The 15,237-nt window shown below is 36.7% G+C and overlaps 1 protein-coding gene across 10 annotated transcripts in view; it reads left to right on the top strand.

Moving 5' to 3' along the window:
* LOC120423423 (mpv17-like protein) overlaps positions 1-15,237 on the top strand; it is a 221,598-nt gene that overhangs the window by 46,834 nt on the left and 159,527 nt on the right. For 8 of the 10 annotated variants that reach the window (XM_052706096.1, XM_052706092.1, XM_052706095.1 and 5 more), the window contains exon 2: positions 13,295-13,337. The exons of the other annotated variants lie outside the window; for them this stretch is intronic. The gene's annotated coding sequence lies outside the window, so the exon portion shown is untranslated. The remainder of the gene's footprint in view (positions 1-13,294; positions 13,338-15,237) is intronic. 10 annotated transcript variants of the gene reach the window in all.

Below are 15,237 nucleotides of genomic sequence, written 5' to 3'. Positions count from 1 at the left end.
TTGCATACTTAAATTTCCTGTGCGTCATCGGTGTCATACTGGTATGGTGGTGGGTTAATCGACGATGACCTTGTCTGGTCTTTTCACTGGAATCAAGTTTCCCAGAACCCGGAAAACCGGATGTGTGATCAATGAGATTGTTTAAAAAAAATAGACTGATTCAGCTTTGGGAGCCTTTAAGATTGTCAATTGGCCAAACAAAACGATTCCCTTCACGAAGATTTCAGTGAATTGCAGACTGGTTTTTGTCATTTTTGTAGCTCAAGTTGTTTAGAAATTGGTAATTAGGAACAGATCTTCATCACCATGATGTCCATCCATTGCTGGCCACTCCCATCGCCACCGCACACCAAGACTAAGGAAAAGCTGTTGGTGTTCGACTTTTAAAAAGGAACAAGGTAATTTTCCTATGGTATCCCCAGTAGTACCGCTTGGAGTTGAGCAGGTTTTGGAAAGGTACAGGTTTCCTGCTCAACTCCAAGCCACGGTGCTCAAAATACCGTTATTATGAAAAAAAATATGCACTCCGAGATTTTGGGGTCTATCGATTCCTTACACCATAGCGCATCTCTGTGCAAAAAATAAAAACATTTGCTGATGTAGTTTTCGAGATACAGCCCTTTTAAGATGTTACATCCGATTTTTAATAAGAAAACCAAAACAATCAATACAATTTCAGTACTTTAAAGAATATGCATTTCGAGATAAAGGTGTTTTTTGCTTCATATGACTGTCAAGTATCTCTGGGCCAAGTTTCAGAAGGTTTGCTGATGTAGTTCTCGAGATACAGCCATTTTAAAATGTTATTTCCGATTTTTTCAAAGAAAATCCATAAAATCAATACAATTTCAGCACTTTAAAGAATATGCATTTCGAGATAATGATGTTTTTTGCTTCATATGACTGTAAAGCAGCTCTGGGCCAAGTTTCAGAAGGTTTGCTGATGTAGTTCTCGAGATACAGCCATTTTAAAATGTTATTTCCGATTTTTTCAAAGAAAATCCATGAAATCAATTTAATTTCAGCATTTTAAAGAATATGCATTTCGAGATAATGATGTTTTTTGCTTCATATGACTGTCAAGTATCTCTGGGCCAAGTTTCAGAAGGTTTGCTGATGTAGTTCTCGAGATACAGCCATTTTAAAATATTATTTCCGATTTTTTCAAAGAAAATCCATAAAATCAATACAATTTCAGCACTTTAAAGAATATGCATTTCGAGATAATGATGTTTTTTGCTTCATATGACTGTCAAGTATCTCTGGGCCAAGTTTCAGAAGGTTTGCTGATGTAGTTCTCGAGATACAGCCATTTTAAAATGTTATTTCCGATTTTTTCTTGGATTTTCTTTTAAAAAATCGGGAATAACATTTTAAAATGGCTGTATCTCGAGAACTACATCAGCAAACCTTCTGAAACTTGGCCCAGAGCTGCTTTACAGTCATATGAAGCAAAAAATATCATTATCTCGAAATGCATATTCTTTAAAGTGCTGAAATTGTATTGATTTTATGGATTTTCTTTGAAAAAATCGGAAATAACATTTTAAAATAGCTGTATCTCGAGAACTACATCAGCAAACCTTCTGAAACTTGGCCCAAAGATACTTGACAGTCATATGAAGCAAAAAACATCATTATCTCGAAATGCATATTCTTTAAAGTGCTGAAATTGTATTGATTTTATGGATTTTCTTTGAAAAAATCGGAAATAACATTTTAAAATGGCTGTATCTCGAGAACTACATCAGCAAACCTTCTGAAACTTGGCCCAGAGCTGCTTTACAGTCATATGAAGCAAAAAACATCATTATCTCGAAATGCATATTCTTTAGAGTGCTGAAATTGTATTGATTTTATGGATTTTCTTTGAAAAAATCGGAAATAACATTTTAAAATGGCTGTATCTCGAGAACTACATCAGCAAACCTTCTGAAACTTGGCCCAGAGATACTTGACAGTCATATGAAGTAAAAAATATCATTATCTCGAAATGCATATTCTTTAAAATGCTGAAATTAAATTGATTTCATGGATTTTCTTTGAAAAAATCGGAAATAACATTTTAAAATGGCTGTATCACGAGAACTACATCAGCAAACCTTCTGAAACTTGGCCCAGAGATACTTGACAGTCATATGAAGTAAAAAACATCATTATCTCGAAATGCATATTCTTTAAAATGCTGAAATTAAATTGATTTCATGGATTTTCTTTGAAAAAATCGGAAATAACATTATAAAATGGCTGTATCTCGAGAACTACATCAGCAAACCTTCTGAAACTTGGCCCAGAGCTGCTTTACAGTCATATGAAGCAAAAAACATCATTATCTCGAAATGCATATTCTTTAAAGTGCTGAAATTGTATTGATTTTATGGATTTTCTTTGAAAAAATCCGAAATAACATTTTAAAATGGCTGTATCTCGAGAACTACATCAGCAAACCTTCTGAAACTTGGCCCAGAGATACTTGACAGTCATATGAAGCAAAAAACATCATTATCTCGAAATGCATATTCTTTAAAATGCTGAAATTAAATTGATTTCATGGATTTTCTTTGAAAAAAACGGAAATAACATTTAAAAATGGCCTTATCTCGAGAACTACATCAGCAAACCTTCTGAAACTTGGCCCAGAGCTGCTTTACAGTCATATGAAGCAAAAAACATCATTATCTCGAAATGCATATTCTTTAAAGTGCTGAAATTGTATTGATTTTATGGATTTTCTTTGAAAAAATCGGAAATAACATTTTAAAATGGCTGTATCTCGAGAACTACATCAGCAAACCTTCTGAAACTTGGCCCAGAGATACTTGACAGTCATATGAAGCAAAAAACACCTTTATGTCGAAATGCATATTCTTTAAAGTACTGAAATTGTATTGATTGTTTTGGTTTTCTTATTAAAAATCGGATGTAACATCTTAAAAGGGCTGTATCTCGAAAACTACATCAGCAAATGTTTTTATTTTTTGCACAGAGATGCGCTATGGTGTAAGGAATCGATAGACCCCAAAATCTCGGAGTGCATATTTTTTTTCATAATAACGGTATTTTGAGCACCGTGCAAGCGGTACTACTGGGGATAACATAGGAAATTTACCTTGTTTCTTTTTAAAAGTCGAACACGAACAGCTTTTTTACAGTAACAAATGGTGTAAATCTCTTTTATATTGTAATGTTACCTTAATTTGGACTGAAAAAGTGACGTTACACCAGTAAAGTGGTAAAATTACACATTTTCCTGACATAAAAGATGTTCTCCTTCCCAGATGTAATATTACCATGATTTTTACTGTGTAGGATACGCTCTAAGCAAGCGTCGCGACCACTCTTACTCCGACTCCAACCTTCCAGCTCTAGCCGACTCCGACTCCAGCTTTCAACAAATTGTCGACTCCGACTCTGACTCCAACTGAATTCTAAGAAATCTTAGAATTGAATTATGAAAATCTGTTCTAATAATATTACTCACATGTTGAGTTCACATTAGTGCGAATATTTTCTTCTAATCTTGACATTCACCAAACATTCGCTTCAATGAAGTCAAATTATTTTATCCAAGGATCAACACTAACAGATTTTTAACAGAAATAGTAAACTCTATGATTTTATAAACATTTTCAATAATTGTATTAACATTATTTGTATCTTTGCTTGTTTAGTATTTTCTGTGAATTTAAATTCTGACCCCAAGACATTTAATCTTTGTATTTACTTAAAAATTTATATTGATTTCCAAGTACAAGATAGTGATAAAACTTTAAAACTTGATGGCAGAGTTATATTGTCAATTTTAAAATGTTTTAAAAACAATAATATTTTAATAAGTACTGATAGTGAATGTTTCCGATATCTTGCCAAAACTATTATTTTCATTAACAAATTCTTTGTAACTCATACCTTTTTGTCTTTCTCACAAAAGAAAGATAAAGGATTTGCTTTTGAAAAAAATATCTGAATAAAATTTTCAAGACATCCTTTTTCGGGCTTTGGGAAATAGATCCTATTTTAGCACTGCTTACATAAAGTTTGTTTGACTATTTGAAGTAATAGATAGCTCCAATAAAAAGCAAGCAAGCAAATTTATCGTTTTATCATTTATGTAAGCTTTTTTACTATCCAGTTATGAGCAGTATAATTAAGATTATATCTGTGAGCCCATACATTCAATTGAAAAGTGGTCAAAGACAAAGTTATGGAAAATCGAACGAGCTTTCCGTAATCCCTTTTTTCAACATTTTTATGTTTAAACCCGTTGTATCTTCACAAGGATTCACTTAGGACCAGTGTTGCAAATGAGTGATAGAAAAGCTATCAATTGATTATCTCTGCACCAAAAACATCCGAGAGTATAGCGGCCGTCACTATTACTTGTGAGATCTCTTCTAGTGTCTCGTGATTCCCAGTGATGTCATTCTCTCTCTATCACTCCTCCCCTTTTCCTCGACTATGCGCTCTCACCGCTGAGTCTCTCAATCTCTCCGAAAACTGCAATTAGAGAACGCAAGATGGCGTTTAGGAGCCGACCACGCATGACGTCCCGTTAAACTGCGTTTGCGAAATTGGATTTGTGGCGGCTTTTGTGGTTAAACGCTGTTGCGGTAGGATGATCGTGGAAGCGAGAATGAGAGAGAAAAGGAAAATGTCAATCGCGAGTGTGTAAACTAAAACGTGTGCGGCTATGTTCGGCGCTGAGAGTTTCAATAACGAGAGAAGAGCAGTTGTCTTTGAGGCATGAATATTCAGGCAGGATAATTGTTGTTGCTGAGAGCTGATATTTTGATATTTTAACAACCCTGCTTAGGACAATCGTCAATATGTAGTCTTTTATGTAAAATTGTCTAGAGGATCGATTCCGACTGTTGGTTTTGAAAAATTATGACGTTTAGACCACTTAAAAAACAAGTTCAAGCAAATGATTTTGTATTTTTCTTAGGAGAGATACTCTGTCCTCTTAAAATTTAATTTTCAAACTTTAAAACCTTAAAATCTTTTCGAAGTGGCGTGTTTTTGATACGATGTAACGGCTTCGATGTGAAGTAATTTTTAAATTACGAAATGAAACAAAATTTTAATACTGGAGTCGGGGTCTGCTAACTTTAGCTAGCTTTGTATTGGAGAAGTCGAAGTGGGAGTCGGAGTTGTTCTGAATAGTTCTCTACACATCGTGATTCAATTTGGAGACCATTTTACTATTCCTTATAAAATATGAAAATCATTATTGAAAACTGATCGTCAATGATTCACTGCCCACAAAAAGAGAAAAACCAGGACATACTGATTTGTTTAAGTGAAAATATTCGTAACACTGAATTAAAAAAAGCACTTTTGAAACGACTTTACCTTTAGAAAGAATAAACCAGTTCTATGCATTTGCCTCAAACAACAGCAAACAGGAGCATAAGTAATTTGTTCATTCAAAGAGTTGAAGAGATGCGAGTGACTCAAGCTTAACTCAGGTACACGTGAAAATGTTATTCACAATGCAACATTGTAGATGATTACGATCATTTCCCTTCAATTGATGATCTCCTGCCACAACATCAACACAGCTCGCATTCGCTGTCCGGACTAATGACGACAAGCCAAGCAAAAATTTGTAAAACAACTTTCGTAAACTGTTGCCCCGGCAGAGCTGGTGTCATGTAACAAAGTTGAATTTGAACGACTTAAATTAAGGCGAAATTCAACAAAACATGCAAAAACACAAACACGCACCAAATGTGTGCGATTTCCCTTCCTCTCCCCCCCCTTTATGGGAGGTTAAAATGCACCAGCTCCATTTGCCGGCAAGGTTTATACATTCATGTAGATAACACATAAATTTTCCAGCTCCGCGATGCATCGTGTGCAACATGCAACATATTCAAAAGCCGCAGCAATCGCAAATGCATCAGCTTCGCGCGCGCGCTCTAGAAAAGACACACTTGGAACAACAACATCAGCAGCAGCAAAAAGGTGGAAGCACAACACAACATAACTGACTCATCAACCTCACCCCCTGTGTCCCCTGCGTTTTGCATCGTCAGCGAGCCCGCATGTTGATGCTATTAAAGTAGCATTAATGGGAAATCTCATTGTAATCACATTACAGTTCGTAGTACTACAATGTAAAATTAGCCCTTGCCGCTGCTGTTGTTACTGTTGCCGATCTCGAACGAGCACCGGGCAACATATTATGATGAGAGAGCATTACTTGCATACATTAAAATAAGTACAACGTAGCAGTTGTTGTTGTTGTTGTAGGTTGTGGGTAGGGGGTTGTTCAGAGCTTACGTAAAAGTTGTTTTCCTTGCTTACACACTTTCAAGTTCGTTTTCAAAAAAAAAAAAAAGTAAGTAGGGGAACATTCGATTACAGCTCATTTAAAGCGTTTTCAACTGAAATCGAGTGATAAATAGCTCAATAAGAAGTGAGCAAGCAAGTTTCTATCAAAAGTTTTGCAAAATTAGTTGTTTAAATAGTGAAAATCAGCAAATTGGATGGAGTTAGGAGCGAGAGCTTAACCTGCCAAACATACGAGAATTTCCCCTAGGTGTTCAAGATTAAGATAAAGTCAGCTGCCCTTAGCCTCCTTTTTCAAATTTTATTTTCCTTGTAAAGTTTGAACATTCATTTTAAAAAACACTATTTTGTAATAGTGCATGAAGAATTGGGCCATCAAATTGGATCTATTAAAATGTACATTTACTAAAGAAAAACAAAAAATCTAACAATCCTAGCCTTAATTAAGTTTTATCCGGGAAACTACACGTTATTCCTGTCCGACCCCCTACCCCGATGTTCTGCTGCCGGTTCTGCTGATGCCTATTTGTGTTGCTGTTTTATGCGCAATTGACTTTGGCTCAATTTTGTGCAATTATTTTGCGCAAAGAAGTGAAAAAAGTGCCAGACGCAGCCCGCAGAGAACCATAATGATTCTGGCACTTTTTTTTTCGTTGGCTATTAATGCTTTTGCGCGAGCATTTTCCCGCTTTTTTTTTGCCGCCGCGACCATCATAAAGGCTTCACTCCGAGGAGTGCTGCTGTTGCTCGTTAAGTTAATGCATCTGCGAGTTTTCTAATAATTGGCTTAATTTGTGGGGTTTTTTGCTGGTGCTGTTGCCCCCCCCCCCCAGGGTGTGGCTGCCGGTTCACTAACTGGCCAAGGGCGTGACCACTCAATCGTTTGCCAACGATCGTTTCCTTCGACCGCGTGTAACCGATCCTAACAGGGGTTCAATTTTCGAAACGGAAAATCAGATAGTGCAAAATTAATCAATTCGCCATCGTGTTGGGAACTTGACATGGTGGAAGTTGAACTAGCTGATCTAGCAGTGGTAGCAGCTTCGGCAACGCCAAATTACCAGCCCAAGTCCAGGTCTGACAGGCTTTTTTCTTGCACGGAAGCACAAAGAAATTGCCACTTTCCATCCTCGGGGAGGCAGAGTGGTTATTTTTTGCGCATGCTTTTAATTTCAGTTGAAATTAAAATAATTACACTGTTTCAGTTTCAGCAGTCAATGGTTGATGGCTGCTGTTATTAGCCGTATCGTGGTACTACGGGGGGGTACTTAGCTGGTCGGCTGGTGGCGACAAAAAGCAAAAAACTTACCACCTAGCAGGAGATTCCACATCAAATTTGCATCGCCAAAAATAACAGTACTGAAAAGTACTTTTGCAATTCCGTCCTGAAATAACTTATTTTTCCCATAATTCTCGAGTGACGAAAACAAAAAAAGTTTTACTTTTCAGCATTGAAATGGATGCTGCAAAGTTGAACTTTTCAGCACTTGTTTTAAAATGTAATACTTTTCAACACTGTTTTGATTTAAACGGTAGATTTACTAAATACATGGACATTTGATTTACAATCAGGGTTGCCCGGTGGCCAGATAAACCTGGGAATGCCAAATTTTTCAAGTGACAGCCAGAATAAAGATTCATCCTTCTCTGTGCCAGATAATAACAGATTTTGCCAGATTTTTTACATTATGCCCGTTTTGAACAACTTTTTGATTAAAATGAACGAATATAATTGAAAATCTAAAAATATAGAATGTGTTTTTCTTAAAGGAAATGTAAGTTCAACATTTTTGATGCCATAAAATCAGTTTAATCATCTGAATTCTACAAACTTTTGAATTAAAACATATCCTACCTCCACTTCACAATTCAGAAATGTTAGATTTTCGACTGCCAGATTCTTCCAGATTTTTATTCGATACTTTGCCAGATTTTTCAATTTTGACTTGGTACCCTGCTTACAATTCAAATGATGTTTTTCAAAATTGCAAAATATATTGTATGGAACTCTTTGCAAAACTTGATTTTTTTTCAGCACATGTCGTATTTATCCAACTCGGTGAACCTCATCGATAATGTACGACTTGTGCTGAAAAGATTTTTTTTGCAACTTGTTGCATAAACTACAATTTCAGCATTCATTTGAGTGCTGAACAGTTAAACTTTCAGCCCTTGTATCGAAAACTAATAATTTTCGATACAGTTTTGAAGTTGTACACTTTTTTTACCTGCGATAAATTCAAGCGGGGAAACAAAAATTCACTGAAAAAACCAACCCAAAGGTTCTTCTAAGGAATTTCAAAATATGTTGCGTTCAGCTCAATGCAAAACTAGTTTTTTTTAAACTCGTCGTATTTATCCAACTCAGTAAACCAAGTTGGACAAATTTACGGCTCGTGCTGAAAAAAAAACTTCTTTATGCAAGTTGTAGCATTAGGGTGTAATATGGTTGTATGGAGAAAAATAAAGATGTCCAAATTTAGCTAGCAAGGCAACTTTTTGGTTCCTTATAGGGTCCTTAACAACTCCCCAAAGTTTGGTAACGATTAGTTAAGTCTCCACTTTGCGCAAAGCGATTTAATTTTCCATACAAATTTGTAAGGGAAAAATATTTTTTTTAATTATGATATTTAAAAAATCCACGTTTCACGCTATATCAAAACCGGATTCATATTCGGATGCTCTGGCATGTGCTCTACAACTTTCCCGAAGAGAGTATAGAGCTAACTTGCTCCTGAAAGAAGATACAGCGTCCTCAAAACTTGTCTAAAACGTGATTTTCGATCAAAAAACACGTTTTAGACGAGTTTTGAACACGCTGTATCTTTTTATAGGAGCAAGTTAGCACCATACTCTCTTGGGGAAAGTTGTAGGGCACATTCCAGAGCATCCGAATATAAATACGGTTTTAGCAAAGCGTGAAATTTGGATTTAAAAAAAATCAAAATTCAAAAAAATGATTTTTCCCATACAAGTTTGTATGGAAAATTAAATCGCTTTGCGCAAAGTGAGGACTAAACCAATCGTTCCCAAATGTTGGGGAGTTGTTTAAGACCCCAAAAGGAACTAAAATAATGCTGTGCTGGAAAATCGATTTTGATATTACACCCTATTGTAGCATAAACCACTGTTTTAAATCTAAAATCAAAACAAATAAAAAAACAATTGACATTAAATTGAAATTTGTCTAACCGTACACTGTCTACTCGAAAATTTACAATAAAAATGGAAAATAAAAATTGATTAGTCCATGATGATTTATTTTTTTATGTTCTAATTCTACTATACAGAATATATAATTTTTATTTATTAGTTTTAAATACAGGTGTCGTGAATGTACAAAAATTGAGAAAAATGACTGCGTAGACTCAACTCGAGGGGAAGCATAAACTTTGGAGTCCCCAGAAACTGGGCCGAATGGTTTTTCTCCAAAGTTTGTATGGAGAATTAGGGCGGTTCGTCGCTCGTTGCATGCAACCCGAAAATTGCACGCAATATGTAGGAGTAGTGAACCGCACTTATTCTCCATTCAAACTTTGTAAAAAATCATTCGGCCTTGACTAAATATTTTTGAAAAATTCAAAATGCGCGTGTTCCTAGGGACCTTAACGTTCATGCTTCCCCTCGAGTTGAGCTTGCGCAGAAATTTTGTTGGACGGTGTAGTCTGGCAACCCAGTCATTAAATTTGTTGATGTTCCCAAAATTGGGAAATCTTAAAAACTATATTTTAATTAATATTTTTATGCGAACCAACAATAATCATCGATACCCTTCCTAATGACGGGATTGGTTTAATGGAATATTCAAAATTCAGGTAATGAACGGTGCATTAAAATAATTTTATTTTGAATATTTAAGAACTAATTAATATCAGTTTTGAAAGTATTACGAGACGAAAAATATTTTTTTTTGTGTTACCAAAAATGGGATGGCAGGATGGCACTTTGCTGATTTCACACTTAGCTTTCTTAACCGAAATCGGTATCTGCCAAAATATACAAAATAATGAACTTTTAATTTAATTTACAGTAAGATACCGAAATTGTTGGTTTAAGAATATTAGATTCGCTAAAAATTAATTACTAAATATTAATAATATGAAAATTAATAAAAATTATAAAAAGACAAATTATTTGAATGAAAAGTGTATCTCTTTTAAATGATACGAAACCAATTTTCCGTAGATTTCCCACCCTTTCTCGTATCCAGCTTTAAAATGAGTGAGTCCCTATTCTTCTTCAGCCCCGATTTAACTCCTGATGACACCTTAAAAAAGTGTGCAAAAACTAGATTGACAATCTTGTTTTGCTGCTCGCTGGTTGGTCTAAAATATCATTTCACATTAATTAGGAACCTTCTGGTGAGAGTCAATATTTCAAGCTGGGCAGATTCGGAATTAGATGAGGGCCCCGTTGAGTTCGCACTTCAGTGGTGGATTAGGTCCTCTTTTTCTTGCTCAAGGATGTTAAGTAGGTTTGGGTTTATCTTGCAATAAGCGCGTCGCAAAAAGTCACACCTTTTTAAATTTATTCAAATACACCGCAGAGTTGTTCGGTGATATTTTTCGCCCATTGTAAAAATTCAACTAAACATCAAGTGAATGCGAACGAATGGGTTTACTGGGGTGTTACAAAATCGACATATTGATCGATAGACTAGCCCCTTTTGCAACCAATTTATTCAATATTTGGGATTCGAATTTAGTACAACCAAAGAACCACTCAATTATTTAAAAAAAAACATTTTCTGGAACACCCTAGTGTAAACCGTCGTCCAGTAATCCTTTGACACATCTGACAGCACATGTACGGTAAATATTGGTTTTAAAAGCTCGTTTCTCTAATGCACTTTGCGCATTATTGTGACGAAATCGATGGAGTGAAAGAAGAAACGGCAGCAGCCTGCTTTTGTCCCCGCTATTTTTAGACCACGTTTTCCACTTTTTCGCATCGAAACCGACTACTTTATCGACTTCATTTTGCTGGGCGAGATAGGAGGCCGTCTATTTTTAGACGATGACTCAGCACTTTTACACTCTTGCGCTTAAAAAAACCAGGTGGCAGCACGATGTAACGCCACGTCCCTATGATATGTCGTTACCGTCGTGCCTTTACTGACAAACATACGTAAATCTCTTTCCAAATCCATAAATCAACATTTTAACGGTCAACGCACGCACTTTTTGCGGTGCACATGTTCACAGCTGGCTTTAGTAAGAAAACGAAACTATTGGCACTACGCCCCCCGGGGCATGGCCTTCCTCTAACGTGGGATTTCTGCTCCAGCGCCTCTGACGAGACAGGAGAAACCGGGACCGACGACGGCTTTAGTAAGAAGCGTTGATGAATGTTTGATAAAACTGTTCAATGATTAAAGTCTGCTTGTCTGTGGTTCTTTTCATTCGAATGTCTTGTGATTAGATTACGCCCCAAGCACTTTTCTTCCCAATATTAATAATTGCAGTACATCCGAGAACACCCGAAAATGCATTACAAAAATTAATAATTGTGTTAAGGGACCATCTATAAACCACGTGGACACAAGTTTTTTTTTTGTATGGGCAATTGTCAACGAAGAGGGGGGGGGGGGGGGAGGGTTGAGATTTTCAAAAAAGTGTCCACGTGGTTTGTGGATGGTCCCTAACCGCAGAGAGGATTCTGAGAACGGATCATCTTTCACAGAATCTTCAAGGTAGAAAGGATGCGTGGACATACCAATGTTCTTAGTTTCCATGTTAAACAGTAAAGCAATAACTTGCCCCCATCTCATACCATTGAGCAACAATCATGTCACAAACAAAAAAAAATCATCATAAATACAAGACACAAACCACATTATCACCTGGCCGCCAGCTCAGCTTGTCATTTCCCTAATTTAAGCAGTATTACTTCCCCTGTCGAACCACACGTTTCTGCTGGTGCTGTCAGCCAACCCCACGAGGAGTGGGCCCCCATTAGTCATCTTCCCCACGATGTGAAGTGGCGGAGCCCGACCACCACCACAAAACAGCCCAGGGTAGTAATCAAGCAACCACCGGAGCGAGCGGCCCCTGTAATTACCTGGTGGCCAAAGCTATCTCTGTCGCACGCCGGTTGTTCCTGAACCCACGGACCGTCATCGTCAGGGTAGACGGACGGATCGGGGCCAATCAGATAGTAATTCCACACTGAATGATGGGCCCCGATGTGTGCGTGTGTGTGTGTGTGTGTGTGTCGATTTAGCTCTACAATTTGTCGATATGTATCTGCCAACTTCCCCCACGCTTGCAGGCCCCCCTCCGCCCGGCGGAACTTTTGCCAGGTTGGTCATTTTTGCCGGGTTGACCTTCTTTGATTTGCGGGTACCAGCACCACTCGTGAGGAAGTTTGTCATTTGCCCCAGCCGGGTGGACACATTTTGCATCCGACGACCTCCAGCTAAATGATGTATGCAGAACCGGATCGGAATGGTTGGACCGGCATGGCAGAGCATGGTGGTTGGTCGGTTGGTGCGCCACTGACGGAAAGCACCTGTTTTCAGTGTTTTACAGTTATTTATAGATGCCAATTATGCAAAGTGCTGCTAATAATCATGCACATGTACTTTGGCTAAACGGTTGCATCACAAATTGTTTTCGACGAGTTTCATGCTTGCCGATGTCTGCCACAAAACAGTTACATCGCAAAGCAGAATGAATGTATTGACACAATTGGTAAAAGTAATTTTTATCAAGCAAATGAACTCTTTTTTATCATTTTGTAATTAGGGCAAAAGATAAAGTACAGCAAACAATGACCAATATTGAGATGAAGTAAATTAAACATTGTGCAAGTTTTATGGAGATATATTAATTCATTACATTTAGAATTTTAACACCATGTTTGTGCTTACAGAACTGGAAAAAATCTATGATAAAATATCTTATATTTGAAAAAATAGTCCAATGCAATTTCTGTACTCAAGACACCATTAAAATAAGTGCCAAAACACCTACTAATTGCCGTATTTCCTCCCTTTCAGACTGACAACGAATCGGTGTGCTATTGGCCCGCAGCACCCAAAGGTAAGGTAGGTACCGTCACTAAAATGAAAAAGCACTTTCCACCTCGTGCAGGCCGGCGAACATCCAATTTATTTCCATCAGTAAAACGACCTTTACGAAAATCACTCCTAATTGCTACTGATTGACGCCGGCAAAACACCGATATCCCGTCAAGTTAATGCACTCAGCCCCCCCCCCCCCTTTTCACAACCCCCCAACCCCCTGCCAGCAGTGACTCAGCCGCCCCTAAGGGGTGCCGATGGCCGACCCAGTCACTCTTCCTACACGCCACCTCACCGTTAATGACACCCGAAGCGGCGATTAAAATCTGAGTTATTGCGAAAATTGAATGGATATCAGATTTTAATAAATTCCACTTAATCGATGGACGGATCGCGCAATTATTAATTACCCCACGTACAGTCGTGCAAAACTACTCCCCTCCTCTCCCTCATGTTCACGACTTGGTCAGGCGCGAGATGGGGCGAAAAAATCCGTCTACAATTTATATGCAAACGAGGTTGTTTCCGCGCGCCAAGGTTCCCCGAAATGGGGTTTGCCGAGGTCGCGAGGGACGGTACTTTGAAGGTAGGAATCCACCCGACTACATGCTTAAAGACGATCGTGCTTCACCTTTTTTTTCGTAATTTGTTGATGGAATGTTTTAAAAAGCTTGATTAGTATAATTCCAATGTTACCAACATTCAATATTTCATAGGAGTTTAAAAGGAATCAGAAAAAGCCTTATCCCTAAAATTTTCCAAGTAATCTCAATGAGTACCGTAAACTGGGGTGACATTGGTAGGATTTGCAATTTAATTTTAAAAAATAGTTCAAACGGTAAGAATCAAAATCCAATGATACTTAATTCTGTGAAAAGGGTTGTGTAGCGGTCATCATAACCCTCTACAACCTAACCCCGCCTCTAGACGGGTTTTGATCTAAAAAATCACCAATACTATAGCATATGGTGCCATACCATAGCAAAGAATGTGAAAAACAGGCAGAAAATTGAAAAAGTGACTGTAAAAACATTAAAAAATAGATAGGCAAAATGTAATGATAGGATAGACCAAATCTACAAAAAACAAAAATTAACTAAACAAGATAAATGCAAATAAAAATACTAAAAATAAAATAAGAAAAACATAAACCAAGAGAAGTAAAGTTTTTCGTATAACGAAAGTTGCTCAAAATGACCTCCTAAACACGGGAAAAATTAAAATTTTCGGGAAAAAATTTGGGCAGTACTTTGTACTTCGGTTTTCTGAGGAAAAAAATTTGGTCGACAAAGTTGAAATTACAAGCTTAATATCCAAAATCATAAAAATAGATGCTTTATGTTTTTAAAATATTATTAAACGAAAGATTATTTTACATTAATTTTATTGTTTTTTTTGAAATTGGCTAAAAAACGAAATTTTATGTATTAAAAAAATCAAAAAGCTATGCCCAAAGCATGTTCTAAAAAGGCAAAAACTCACCTTTCCTTTTTTTTAAATGCAATGTTTTCTTTACAATGCAATAAATTAAACATTTATAGCATCTTTTTCTCATACCCAAAAACATAAAAAAACTGTTTATGCGAAACGAAACTGAATGCAAAAAGTAACAGACATTTATCTTCCACACATTTTAATTTTTGAGAAATTTAATAATTTTGAAGATTTATTCATGTTTGGAAGAACTCAATAATTGAAAAAAAAAATACAAAATCTTCCCTTCAAAGAAGAACTTGATTAAAAAAAAAACAAAACCAGAAGATTTTTTTTGAAATCCAAGAAATTTTGTTTCAATAATTATTAAAAATGGAAAAGATTAAGGACATATTTTTTATTGGGCACCCCATGTTTACACTCATTTTGGCGTTTGATTACAGTTTGGTTAATGCGTTTTTAACCAAAATAGCTAAATGGGAAGT

Source organism: Culex pipiens, chromosome 1, assembly GCF_016801865.2.
Source record: "Culex pipiens pallens isolate TS chromosome 1, TS_CPP_V2, whole genome shotgun sequence".
NCBI classification, from domain to species: domain Eukaryota; kingdom Metazoa; phylum Arthropoda; class Insecta; order Diptera; family Culicidae; genus Culex; species Culex pipiens.
Note: the sequence above shows the minus strand (reverse complement) of the source record. Positions and strands in the feature narration are given on the sequence as shown.